The sequence below is a fragment of the Pleurodeles waltl genome, chromosome 1_1, assembly GCF_031143425.1.
Source record: "Pleurodeles waltl isolate 20211129_DDA chromosome 1_1, aPleWal1.hap1.20221129, whole genome shotgun sequence".
Classification (NCBI taxonomy): Eukaryota; Metazoa; Chordata; class Amphibia; order Caudata; family Salamandridae; genus Pleurodeles; species Pleurodeles waltl.
In genome coordinates this window covers 827,972,055-827,980,873 of record NC_090436.1, presented here as the reverse complement: position 1 = coordinate 827,980,873, position 8,819 = coordinate 827,972,055, and positions in this window count along the sequence as shown.

The window sequence follows — 8,819 nt, the reverse complement described above, 5'->3', positions numbered from 1 at the left end:
ATTACGGAGGGGCCTTGCCTACCTAACTCGCCCTGGCCTAGGGACACCCACAGCCCACCTCCCCCACCCAGACACCTCCACTGCACGCAAAGTCAGCAGAATGATGTTGTACTCACCCCCTTGTGTCTGCTGTGATGTCCTCAAGCGCCCATCCAACTCCGGGTAGGCCACCGCCAGGATCCGGAACATCAGGGGGGTCATGGTGCGACGGGCACCCCTCCCACGTTAGGAGGCCATCCCCAGCTGAGCCTCTGCCGTCTTCTTGCTGCAGCGGCGAATGTCCTCCATCTCTTACGGCAGTGGGTGCCCCGTCTCTGGTGGGCCCCCAGGGTCCGGACCTCCTTGGCGATGGCACACCATATGTCCCTCTTCTGGTGGGCGCTGACCTACATGACATGCACAAGGGAAGAGGAACAGTCATTACCAACTGCACCGTCGTTGTGAGTGGCCCCCTCCCTACTCTGGCCATGTGGCCCTTTCATTCCCATGCATTGTTGTTCTATGAACTCTGCCCCCTTCCCTCTTACAACCAGCCCTCTCCACCCAGGCCTAGCCCATACAACGTGCTCCCTGTGTACTAACCTGTTGGTCTGGAGGACCGTAGAGTAGCGTGTACTGGGGGAGGACCCAGTCTACCAGTTTCTCCAACTCCTGTGCAGTGAAGGCAGGGGCCCTTTCCCCAGACGCAGCAGCCATCGTTGTTTCCAGACCGAGGTCACAGCAGCACTAGCAGTATAGGTCCTCTCCTGTCGAAGGTCAGGTATCTAGTGAATGAACAGATAGAAAATGGCAGTCACGTCCGCGGCGGTGACGTCCGCGGCGGTGCTCATCATCACCGCCAGCGCACCTGTTCATTGGCTCCTTGGACCCATAGGGTCCAATGTTAACCAATGCAGAATTGCGCCGCGGTCTACGACCGCCTACCGCGACGGTGTGCAACGCCAGCGCAGTTACCCCACAATCCCATTGTCCCAGAGGTCAGGCAGCTGCCATTTCAGGGGCCCACATGGCTTCAGTTACCTCTGCGTCACACATAGCTAGGCCTACACTCAACACACATACAGGAAGGGTTTTGTGAGTAGTGTAGTCTTGTGTGTAACTGTGGGTACATACCTGGAGGAATTATGACTGGTTCTTCGCTGTTGTCCTTCGTAGACACCGTCAGCTGGGACATATGAGAAGATGGCGGAATCCTCCGGTGTACCGACCGCTGGTGGACCTGTTGACAATGGAAGAGAGACATGTCATCGTCACCTACCGGTTTGACCGTGCCACAATCCAGGTACTATGTACCCAGTTGGAGCCTGACCTGATGTCACCAATCCGCCATCCGACTGGAATCCCCCCTGACGTGCAGGTGCTGTCAGTGCTCCATTTCCTTGCAAGTGGGTCTTTTCAGACAACAGTGGCCATGGCATCAGGGATGTCCCAGCCTATGTTTCCCAACGTGTTGTCCAGAGTGTTGTCTGCCCTGCTGAAACACGTAAGGAGATACATCATTTTCCCGGAGGTGGAGGATTTGCCTACAGTGAAAGGTGACTTCTATGCCCTTGGACATATCTCCAACGTCATAGGTACCATTGATGGGACCCATGTAGCTCTGGTCCCCCCCCACAGGAGTGAACAGGTGTACAGGAACAGGAAGAGTTATCATTCAATGAATGCCCAGATGGTCTGTTTGGCAGACCAGTACATCTCGCAGGTAACTGCTATGTTCCCTGGCTCAGTGCATGACGCCTACATCCTGCGGAATAGCAGCATCCCTGATATGATGGGTCAACTCCATAGGCACCGTGTATGGCTATTGGGGGACTCTGGTTACCCCAACCTTTCCTGGCTATTGACCCCAGTGAGGAATCCCACAATGAGGCCCATGGGCGGACTAGGAGGGTGATTGAACGCACCTTCGGCCTCCTGAAGGCCAGGTTCAGGTGCCTCCATATGACAGGTGGATCCCTATTCTACTCACCGAAGAAGGTGTGCGAGATCATCATCGCCTGCTCCATGCTCCATAATTTGGCTTTGCAACGCCAGGTGCCTTTTCTGCAGGAGGATGATCCAGATGACGGTGTTGTAGCAGCTGTGGAGTATGTGGAGCCTGTGGACAGTGATGAGGATGAAGCTGAGGAAGAAGACAATGACAACAGGGAGTCAGTCATACAGCAATATTTCCAGAGACACAGGTGAGAAAATTTAAATTTTTAGCATTACCTTAACTTTCACACGTCTACCTCTGTCCAGTTTCTCGATTTAAATCACTATTTGGTAACTGAGTTGTACCCTTCCATTACGGTTTCACAGGTGTGGTTACCTACGTGTCAACTGCTTGCATCCTTCAAGGGCTTGTGATGTGTGACATAGGTATGTTAGCCTTACAATGGTAAACCCATTATGACACTGTCATTGATAATACATATTTTCTAAATCACAGACTGACTCCAGATTGTTTTGTTTTTCAAGGGTGTTTATTGAAGTGCTCTGAAATGTGAGGGGTTTGTAAAATGGTGAGGGGTGATGGCGGAGGAATGTCCATGGCAGAGTCCAGTCTATTAGTCTCACAGGTGCACTGCCCATCTGGGCATAGGAAGTGGAGCTGGGGCAGTTTAAGTATGGACAGGGTAACAAAGTGGGACAGTGGGATGACAATCAGGGTGGTCTCATTTCCTGGCGGGGGTCTTGCCATCTTGCTCTGTCCTGTTCCTGGATCTCAGGGACCGCTTGCGTGGTGGTTGTCCGTCTGCAGGGGGTGGGGTGCTGGTGTGTTGGTCCTGTGGCGGGGCGTCCTGTCCACTAGCGCCGGCGGAGGTGGTGGGCATTTCATCGTCCATGCTAGTGTCAGGGGCCCCTTGGAGTGCCACGGTGTCCCTCAAGGTCTGCTGTATGTCCTTCAGCACCCCTACGATGGTGCCCAGGGTGGAGCTGATGGTCCTGAGCTCCTCCCTGAACCCCAAATACAGTTCTTCCTGTAGGCGCAGGGTCTCCTGCAACTTGTCCAGGACCGTGGCCATCGTCTCCTGGGAGTGGTGGTATGCTCCTATGATGGAGGATAGGGCCTCGTGGAGAGTGGGTTCCCTTGGCCTGTCCGCCCCCTGTCGCACAGCAGCCCTCCCAGTTCCCCTGTGTTCCTGTGCCTCCGTCTCCTGGACCGTGTGCCCATTACCACTGCCCCAGGTCCCTGTTGTTGTTGGGGTGGCGGGTTAGCCTGGGTTCCCTGTAGTGGTGGACACACCGCTGATTGACCTGTCCTGGGTAGGGAGGTTTGGGCCCGCTGGGTGGGTGCTGTGCTGGTGTTACCAGAGGGTGGAAGGTCGGTGTTGGGCTGTGCCTGTGCAAGGGAAACCGACAGTCCCGAGGCCCACGATGGTCTGGGCTGGTCATCAGGATCCAGTAGGGCAGAGCTGCTCTCGTCACTGTGGGCCTCTTCTGGGGGTGGAGTGCTGTTGTCTGGTCCCTCTGGTGTGGTGACGGTCCTTTGTGTTCCTGCAGGGGCATAAGAGCATGATTATTGCAGGTGTGTGTGTAATGGTGTGCAATGGGTAGGTGTTTGTGTACCCCAGTGCAAGCATTCCTGTGTGTGGGTTTGTGTGATGATGGTTGGGGGGGTGTTCTGGGTATGTGCAGTGGGCATGCTTTAGTGAGGGGTGTCCATGCTTAGTTGTGTCATGCAAGGGTTGGTGTGTGGATGTGTGGTTTGTGTTATGGGTAGATTAGTGAGGATTTGGAGTGATAGGGGAGGGTGTGAGGGTGGGGGTGTGTGATAGCATGCAGGTAGGGTGGGGGATATGACAGTTATGATGTGACTTACCAGTGTCCCATCCTCCACTGACTCCTCCGAGGCCCTCTGGATGCATGATGGTCAAGACTTGCTCCTCCCATGTTGTTAGTTGTGGGGGAGGAGGTGGGGGTCCGCCGCCAGTCCGCTGTACCGCGATGTTGTGCCTGGAGACCGTTGAACGCACCTTCCCCCGTAGGTCGTTCCACCTCTTCCTGATGTCCTCCCTATTTCTTGGGTGCTGTCCGACAGCGTTGACCCTGTCCACTATTCTGCGCCATAGCTCCATCTTCCTGGCTATTGATGTGTGCTGTACCTGTGAGCCAAATAGCTGTGGCTCTACCCATACGATTTCCTCCACCATGACCCTGAGCTCCTCCTCGGAGAAGCGGGGGTGTCTTTGGCGTGCCATGGGGTGGTGTAGGTGATGTGTGGGGTGGTATATGTGGTGATGAGTGTGGTGAGTGTAGTGGAGTGTGGTGTTTTGTGCGTGGATGTTGTGTGGGTGATGGTGTTGTGTGCCTCTGTGTGATGGAGTTGTCTATTCTGTGCTCTCTCTCTGGCCTTCTTTCTGAATTTGTTGTCGTAGGGGTTTGTGGGTGATGTAGGTGTGTGTTTTATATTGTGTTAGGTGTGTGGGAGTGGTGTTTGTATGTGTATCAGGTGTGTGTATTTGGAATTGTCCAATGTGGCGGTGTTTTGTAGATGTGTGTGTATTTTGAGCGCGGCGGTGTGTACCGCCAATGGAATACCACGGTTGAAAGACCGCTGCGTGGATTCGTGTGTCATAATAGCATGGGTGTGTTTCTGTTGGCCTGGAGGTGGAGGATTTGTTTTCGCCAGTTTATCACTGACCTCTGGTGTGGCGGTGTTGTGTGGGTGTCTGAATTTCGGCGGATTCCAAGATGTGGGTCACAATAGCTGTGGCGGAATACCGCGGCGGCGGCGGTGTATTGGCGGTCTTCTGCACGGCGGTAAGCGCCTTTTACCGCCAATGTTGTAATGACCCCCATAATGTGCTACTGGTGAACATTGAGCAAATAATATGTGAAGTGGTGAAACACAAAGTCATTGGTCAAACACAATTAATAGCATCACATTCCACCCTATGACCAATGAATTTTTGTTTCAAATACCTCTTATTTCAAACAAAAAAACAAAAAACATCAACACAAAAAACGTTATCAGCAAATCAGATTTGAATGATCAAAGCAATCACTGTAAAGCAATGAAAGTGGATTAACATATTGATCTCATAACCTTTCCCATCAGATACATCTACACAGAACAGTGTCTCTAAAATAGCAATTTGATGTAGCATGAGTTCTACTCATGTAAAGGTGCACGGTCCACCTGAAAGGTTTGCTGGCGAAAGTCAGAGTTCCACACGAAAAAACACAGACAGTTAACTGTTAAGGTTGCTTAGTTCCAGTGGAAGAATGTAATCAAACAAGTTGAACTTGAACTGAAGGCACCATTTGCGCAAGATGGATCCATGGTGCTTGTACTTTACTCAGTCAGGTTCAGGTTGGGGGTTCGGTAGCTCCCCCGACCCCACACACACACACACCCGAAGGGAGACGACACAGCACACTCAGGGTCAGTGGCGAAACATGGTAGGATCTGCAAAAGAAAAAAGTATGACTTTTCTTGCAAATAACATTTGTCATCTGAAATGTGCCCTTCCTCTTCCTTTCCCTGTTTTATAATCAGCAGGACGTTTTTGGGGCCCTTTGTTGTGATTTCTGCAGGTTCTGGAGGGTCACTTGGGGCTTCAACCCACACCTCAGCACTGAGGTTTTTATCTGCTGCACCACAGCTTCCATTTCTTTGCACTGTCAGAAGGGCTGGGGCAGACTCCTTCTTTACCAAACCTCCATTCACTGCATTTTTTACAAGTTGGGCCATTCTGTCTCCAATTTGTATGAATGAATCAGATTATTTTCTAGTTATCAGCATAATTTTGGTTTCTCCTTGGTAATCTGCAGCAATCACTCCCCCTAAAACCTGATCAATTTGCCATATCTGTCCTATTAACTTTCCTCTCCCCAACTGCTCTGTGACTGCTTGTGGGACAAATTGCTCTTGTGCGTGCTGCACAGTTTTTATCAAATCTAGGGGAATGTGAATCCCTCTCATCTCTGCCCACCTTTAAGTGGCTTTTTCTCCCAGCTGTCCACATTTCTGGTTCACCCACTTAGCTATCCCCACTAAGTCAGAATTCTGGGTGGACACTTCAGAGTCTGAATTTTTCTCTTTAACATCTGCAAGGGAATTGAACCAGTTATGTACAAGCCATGTGGAAAACCAAACGGCTAAACCATTGGCAGTGAACCAAGAATCAGTGTAAAAATGACACATCTCAAGCAGCTCTTGCTTTAAAGTCTGACACACATTGTACAACGCTGTTCCTTCTCCTGTGCTAGAAAACAACTTTTCAGTCAATGAATCATTAGTCAAACAAACATGCTTTTTATCCCCAGGGGACACGAATTCAAATGGTGCACTCAATTTCACTGGTGACTCTTTTACCTGTGGTACTCCCTGCACCCTTTCCACATCCTGAAAAGGGGATTGTGGCACCTGTTCATGTAGGGCTGCAGTGACTCTAGCCCTGTCTTGCAGGGGCACTCTTTTCTTCCCCTGTTCCTGATTTACATGTAAATCAGTGTTTCCCTCTTGCACTGCGCAGACACCTAAAGTCTGAATTATTTCATTTGCCAAATCACAAGCGCGCAGCTGCTTAAATTTTTTCCTAGCGACTTTATACCAAAGTGTTAGGATTTCACTCAGATGAGGGCTATACTGTTTCCAAAAATCAAACAAGCTAATGAAACTCGGTGTCTCTTGCTTAGTGCAAACAGTAAGAAACTCTAAAATCTTTTGTTTTACTTGTGCATCTGCCATGTAATAAAAATTGTTTTGCAGAAGCGGTCCGTAAATTACATTCTGAGCTCTGTCAATAACATTCTGAGCTCTGTTCTCGGTGTTATCAGTTAAGGAATGCACTTCAACTGCCAAAAAGCCCGGCACACACGGAGGCTCAGACTGGCTCACAGCTGTCTTAACCCCCTCATTACTGGAATGGGAAAAGCCAGATTCTTCTAAAACAGCAGTTTTATAGATTTCAGCATTATCTTGCATTAATGTGTTCTGGCTAATTTGCTCACGTAAATTCTTATTTTCATGTTCTAACTGCCTACATCTGTCCTGCATTTTTCTGTAAGCAGATAAAAGTATCCAAACCCTTCTGTCAAGAACAAAAGGAACATCATTGCTTTCAAAAGGCACATTTTCTAAATATGCTTTATCACAGCAAGAAAACATGTTTCTCACAGCACCATCAGGCATTTTCAAACATGGTCTGCCGTGCTTCTGTAATTCTCTAAACAACAAAAAACAATTACACTTTTAAATTGTGCACTAAGAAATCTATAATTTGACTCCCAAAACTGACGACTAAGCCATAATGTTCTGCTTTCCCACTTATCTCCTATCAGAGCTTACAGAACCTCTCTGGAATGCACTTCTGAGTTTAAAGAAGACCTTTATTGTTGTTAATTCTCCCCCACCCACAAGTTCCTGAGAGACAAAATTAGTAGATTGGAAGCACACGTTTAAAAGTAGTCACAGCAATGAAAGCAAAAAATATCACAGTACTTCTCAGTTGCAATGTACACAGCAAATATATAACATAACTGCAAAGCAAAACATAAAAGTTGAATTCATCACCGTATGGGCAAGGCGGTAGGGCCTAAACTCAGCTTCATCTTTCTGGGGTCTGCAAGTTGATGACTCCGGTCAACTGTGAGAAAGAGATTCTTTACCCAAACGGGAGACTGGCAACTGACGTCTAGCTCCAGCCTGAAGTTAAGTAGATTCAAATCTAACTCTCTGTTGCCCAGTGTCATCCTTAAAAGCATACTCAGTGTGAGAGCCGAATAACTTTGGAGAGGGGCCAGTTCTCCTGAGCAAATTTGCTCTCAGACTGGATTGCGAGGTAAACACAAAATCTACGTGCTCTTATCAGCTAAGGTCTGGTGTGAAGAAAACAGCTTGGTCCATCTTGTAGAAAATCACAGCTTGGAAAAACACAGCTCCTCTGTAATGTCTCAACTGCAATGTCTGACTCCACGTTAAAGCCAATAGGCAGCTAACCTAAATATCAAATGTAATGTCTAATGTCATATCAAATCCAATAGGCAGCTAAGCTGAATACAGAATGTAATGGCTAATGCCATGTCAAAGCCAATAGGCAGCTAAACTGAAAATCAAAAGTAATGTCTAATGTCATGTCAAAGCCAATAGGCAGCTAAACTAAATACAGAATGTAATGGCTAATGCCATGTCAAAGCCAATAGGCAGCTGAACTGAATACAAAATATAATGGCTAATGCCATGTCAAAGCCAATAGGTGGATAAACTGAACAAAACATATAGGCCCTCATTCCAACCCTGGCGGTCTCTGACCGCCAGGGCAGAGGGCAGCGGAAGCACCGCCAACAGGCTGGCGGTGCTTCCAGGGCTATTCTGACCGCGGCGGTAAAGCCACGGTCAGAAAAGGGGAACCGGCGGTTTCCCCGACGGTTTTCCCCTGGCCCAGGGAATCCTCCAGCGCCGCCATGGGGATTCCGACCCCCTTCCCGCCAGCCTGTTTCTGGCGTTTTTCACCGCCAGAACCAGGATGGCGGGAACGGGTGTCGTGGGGCCCCTGGGGGCCCCTGCACTGCCCATGCCACTGGCATGGGCAGTGCAGGGGCCCCCTAACAGGGCCCCATACAGATTTTCACTGTCTGCTTTGCAGACAGTGAAAATCGTGACGGGTGCCACTGCACCCGTCGCACCCCTGCAACTCCGCCGGCTCCATTTGGAGCCGGCTTCCTCGTTGCAGGGGCTTTCCCGCTGGGCCGGCGGGCGGCCTTTTGGTGGTCGCCCGCCGGCCCAGCGGGAAAGCCAGAATGGCATCCGCGGTCTTCTGACCGCGGAGCGGCCATTCGGCGGTGACCGCTTGGCGGGCGGCGACCGCCGCCCGCCGCGGTCAGAATGA